Genomic DNA, 6,000 nt, shown 5'->3' with positions numbered 1-6,000 from the left:
CAAAACCAACATTGTTTTTTTTTTTTTTTTTTTTTCCAACACCAATATGAAGAAGTCTTCAATTTGTATTAATTGTTAATAGATATTTTTTCTAGGTGTTAGAATTTTATTGGTTGCATCCGCAGGCCCATTATGAATTTATTATTATAATTAAATTAGCTATAGTACTTGTATGTTACCTCCTAATTATTAAACTGACGTGATGAGCAATTAAAGAATAAAAGGAAATATCTATCTACCCAATTTGTATTATGAAGAGAAGGTTCAAATGGTTGTTAAACAGGGTCCAGGGACATTGTCAATATGTCGTTTTCCCAAATTGGAGGATAATTCTTTGGGAGAAGCTGAAGACAGGATTAATGCAATAATGTTTAGGAAATGACATATATTTTTCTACTTCTACAATAGGGCTATTTCTCTATATTTCTTATTACTTTAAAATAGATAAGCCTAATCATGCTCTATTAAATGATAGACCTAAAGCTAAACATCTTCTAAAAGAAAACCCTACCAGATGCTGAGCAAAAAATTTAAAAAAAAAAAAGAAGCCCTACTAGATCACGACTAGAAACTAGAGATTGATGATGGAGTCAGCAACCTAACATCATGCATGTTTTTCTCATTTTCTTTGGTTGTTTTAACATCCAAATGCAGAACTCTCTATATTCTAATTTTCGTCACCTCCTTTTAGTGTCTCTGTTTCCCATTAGTTTATATGCTTGTGTGTTGACATTAATTCTTCCCATTGCAACAACTACAATTGAGAGAGCATTTTCTATATAGATTTTTAAGTCTATGAATACTAAAAAAACTTATTTTGGTCAATGATTGCTAGCTAAAATGGTATTATACTGTTTAAATTTGATTTGACAAATTACCTTATATGCAAATTTTTTTTTTAATTTTATACAGTGTAGGACTTATGGCTTTTATTTTAAAATATATATATATATATATATATATTATGATTCAAATTCTAATAGATACACACTTGCACTTACGTATCCAACTATTTGAGCTAACTTCAAGACTTGACTACTTTAAAATGTACGAGTGTGTATTATACATTCTCTAAAATGTGAAAAAAAAAAAATACAACGACCGTGTTTGGAATTGATCCCTTTTTTTATATTTTTCGAGAAAGAAAAAATGAAAACGTTTCTAAAATGTCGTTTGACGTAATAAAGATAAAAAATAGAAATGAAAACGATTTTTTAATTTAGTGTAAAATGAGAGAGAAATAAAAAATGACTTTTAGTCGTTTTTCATTTTTTTTTTATTTTTTTTTCTCCTCTCTTGAGCAGAGAGAAAGAGAAAGAGATATTAATGGGTTTTTTTATATTGAAAATAATCTCTTGATAAAACTACCAAACGCATTTTCAAAAATAATTTTTGTCTGAGATTGAAAATATTTTCATTTTCATACAAAAAATAAAATCATTTTAAAATGAATTCTAAACGCGCTCAATATCTCCACAAAAAGGATAAATGAAAGAAAACGCTAAGTAATAGCGAGTAGTGGCAACTATCAAAATTGTTAACATGTACTTTAATGCCGAGTGATGATACCTTAATTATATAAAGCAATTACCAAAAATTCTTTCATATATTTAATAAAACTTTCATGAATCTTCCTATTGCAAAAAGTTGTTAACTGCAATTCAGAAACTTACAATTATAAATTCCACCACTCTAAATCCTGTCCATATAAACCGTGAAAAACAATTCATGTTGTACGTACGGTCATTAAAAGAGACATTTTTACAGTAAGATTTTAAAAAAATAAGTTATTAATATATTTTTTAATCATTAAATTTGTATTAAAAATTGTATATTCTGACTATATTTTGATGTATTTTCATCATTTTTTTTTTTTTGCTAATGATGTATTTTTATCAAATTAGACAGTAAAAAACGTTCACGACTAATAGGACATCCTAAAAGAATCAAAATCAAAAAATCAAGAAAAACAATTAAAAAATAATTAAAAGACAAAAGAAATGAGTAATTTCAATAATAGCACTCCTAAATAAATTATTATTAATTTTAACACCATTTTTGTATACTTTCACAACTAGCATTACCATATCAGCAGTGTGAGATAAAATGATTTCTATGCTACTTAGGTCAAAATTATCATTAAAAAACACCTCAAAGAAACTCTCAACTTTCTCCTGCCCATTCTCTCTCTCTCTCTCTCTCTCTCTCTCTCTCTACACCTCATTTTCGACGATCTCTCTCTCTCTCTCTCTCTCAAGTTTGGCCTCTCTCTCTACTCGGTCTCTCTCTTCCCTACGCCCTCATTTCCTCGTCGCTAATACTCCGGTTGTGCACCACATCGAGGTTGGTACACAATTTTTTGTTTTTCTTTTGTTTTTTTCTTTTTAAATTTATTTTTTGGGAGACTTAGTACATAGAACTCAAAAAAAAAATGACTGGGTTGAACTTAATGTGATAAGAATTGATACTATCCTTCGTCAATTTGAGATTTTGGATGGTTTATAATGGGTATGTAAACTTATTGTAATGACCACCACGTCAAAGACATAGTTGACATTGGGAATCATAGTATTATGACTCATAGTGTTATATGTCCGGTCATAATACTATGACCAGTCAGTCATAACAGTATGAGTCATTGTCTACGAGTCAAATTATAGCAGTATGAGTCAAAATGACAAATCATAGTCCGATCATAGTATTATGACCGGCCGTAAGGCAGTCATAGTGATATAACCGTCCAGTCATAATATTATGACTGAAATGACCTATAGTGTTATGACTGCCTTATGACCGGCCATTACACATTGTTATGACTGGCCATTTCTGATGACTCGATGATGACTATGAGTAATTGCATGTTGATTAACAGTTATTATTTTTGAAATTATTTAGAAATGGTTGCTGGATTGAATGTCTTCATCAAGTATAATAGACATTGGGACCGTGCTTCGAGATACATTGGTTGTGAACTGAAGGGGATATTGGTCCCCACCAACACAACTTATATTGTTCTTATAGATTTGGTGAGAAATGTGCTTGGGATTCGGCCACAAGGAAAAAATTTATCCTTAAGTTATATTGTTGAAGATGGGGAAGCTCCTGTGAAGATATCGTCTAACTATGATGTCACATTCTACCTGCAATTGAAGAAGAGGGATGTTCACTCACTCAATAAATTTCTAATATGTGTCGATATAGTGGATGAGTCAGTGGCCAAAGCGTTGCCACCTGAGATAGGAGAAAGCAACCACATTCTGGTGAAACCAACATCCGTTTCATGTCATAGTGATGAAGACGAGCAAAATATTGGTGTCAGCAATATCGGCATGGATTTTGAAAAGGTATATGGATTGGGCAATGAAGATGAATTCCTCATTCCTCTAGTACCATTATCGGTGGAATATGATAGAATCGATTATGACAACTAACATTGTGAAGAACCTGATTCTTTTGATCTAGAAGATAGTGACAGAAATAAAGGAATAAGTAACGGAGGGAGTGGTGGAACCCAATCTGTTGTCGTTGGATCCAAAGTCCTATCTGATCGTGTACAATTTTCAGATGATTTTTCTGGCGAAGAAGTCATTACTGATTATACACCAAGATCTATGCGAGTGAAGAACATTTATAACAATAAAAGGTTTTTACAATACCATCTCCATCATGTTGCCATGAACAAACACTATCAATTTAAGGTGAAGAGGTCGAGCACTACTTTGTTGCATGTGGTATGTGTTGACGATAAATGTTAATGGCAGGTTTGCGCTACTAGAATGAAGGATAGTGAGTTGTTTGTTGTCAAACAGTATGATGAAATACACACTTGTTCTATTGAAATTGTTCAAGGTCATCATCGCCAAGCTAGTAGTTGGATGATCGGAGAATGTGTGAAAGCAAAATTCGTGGATCTGACAAGCACTTCATATCGACCTCATGAGGTTATGAGGGACATGCGGGGTGAATTTAGAGTGTTATTCAATTATCTCAAAGCTTGGAGGGGAAAGGAAGCAGCCCTACACAGCCTTCGTGGTGACGATGCAGAATCATACCAAGGTAACTAAATTTCTGAAATATACACTGTAAATTGACTATGCCTATGAGTTTAACGTGGAACATGTTTATTGGCAGTCCTACTTTCATGGGATGAAATGGTGATGAAGAAAAATCCTGGATCAGACATTCACATTGAGATAGATACAGAGGATCAATTAAAATACTTCTCCATGTGCTTGGCTGCATCGAAGTAGGGTTGGCCTCATTGTTATCATGTAATTGTTGTTGATGCTTCAGCCTTAAAGGCTAGGTTTGGTGGAACATTGCTTGCAGCATGTGGCCATGATGCAAACGGCTCAATATTTCCAATTGCATTTTGTATCGGTGACTCAGAGAACAATAATTCATGGGAATTACAAACATTCTAGGCCAACAATCATCACAAATTACAAACATTCATTACCTTCTCATCCATCACAATAGGTGTGGATGCTTAAACACCCACATCGGCGATAACATCATCTTTAGGGAAGCAACTATAGAACTCGCCTTCAACCGTGGGGTTTGTTTCCACCATATCAATGATATGGTACAACATGCCAAGGGCTTTATTAAGAAGAAATTCATTTCTTTGTTGGCCTTGTTCGAAGAAGAACTAGCCTTTCTCCTAAAGGGTTCGGCATGTGTCTTTGTCCTAGGGATTGGCTCAGAGGTTGGCTCAGTGAGTGGCACAGTCCTTTTTGCCACCACAACTTTTTCTCTTCTCTTCTAGGATACAAGCCGACTATGTCAGGATTTTGTAGTTCTTCCTCGGTGGGTGTCACCGTATAAAAGACAGGCTGCATAAAATGTACGTAAATGAGTTGTTAAACAAAAACAGTGAGTTATTAAAATGTAAGTACATCGAAGATGACTAAATGTATATGATGGGCTTACCTTTTCGTGCTTGGTGACAAGCGTAAAGACCCACCTAACGGCATCACACAACACCTGGTCTTTTGAAGACCATAAAAGCATTCTTGGAGTGTGCTCACCAAGATATATAGCGAAATTCTTTCCTACTTTTGAAATGCTCTTGAAGGCCCAGACCAATAATGCATGAAGGAAACCAATGAGATTATAGTACATTCCAGCTCCTTTTCCCTTGCGTTTAATCTTGTTCATTACCACAGACCTGATGTTATCTCTTATCATCTCCCATGAAGGAATCCCCCAAGGATAGTTGTTGAATGCTTCTAAGTCATTGACCAACTCAACATAGCTCTCTAGAATTCTTACTGTTTTCACATTGGAAAGTAAAATACCGGAAAGCACGTACACAAGCCATATCCTGACTGCATCATCGTCGTTGTCATATTTCATGTTGGGGTCGGATAGTGTTTGCTCAATGGCTGCCCTCATGACGTACGAGAGATTTTTCTAGTACCGTTTGTGGAGGCAGAATTTGGCAAACACAGGCTTCAAATGTGTTGAACAAACACACTTAAGACCGCTGATGAGGGCATACTCAGCTATTGAAAATTGCTCGATGTCATCCCCAGTAGCAAAGAATAAAGAGTCATATGTTTTCCCATCAACAGCGGCCATGCGCATGATAAGACTATGGACAACTTGGCCAGCCCACCCAAGTTTCTATAGGTTCAAAAAGTTCACTACGACAGGTTGAAGCTTCAATTTCTCAAATTGAGTCCGTGTAAGACCCTGCCGTAGTACTATCATAGTTAACAGTACTGTTTATTTTACTATTTTTGAAGTCCTCGTCTGGAACCATTCTCATGAACTGTAATAATACTAATATGACCGGTCATACTAATATAAAGGCAAGGCAAACAAAAAACACAGACAAATAAACAGATCACACCTTATAGGCCGATCATACTTAAATGATCGCGGTCATAATATTATGACCGACTACAATGTTAGTAATTGTATAATATTACTGGTTCCACCATACAATGTTACGAGTTCCACCACTATGACTGCCTTATGGAATGGCGGTCATAA

This window comes from Morus notabilis, unplaced genomic scaffold (assembly GCF_000414095.1).
Source record: "Morus notabilis unplaced genomic scaffold, ASM41409v2 Scaffold348, whole genome shotgun sequence".
NCBI classification, from domain to species: Eukaryota; Viridiplantae; Streptophyta; class Magnoliopsida; order Rosales; family Moraceae; genus Morus; species Morus notabilis.
The sequence above is the reverse complement of the archived record's forward strand: the minus strand, read 5'-3'. Positions refer to the sequence as shown.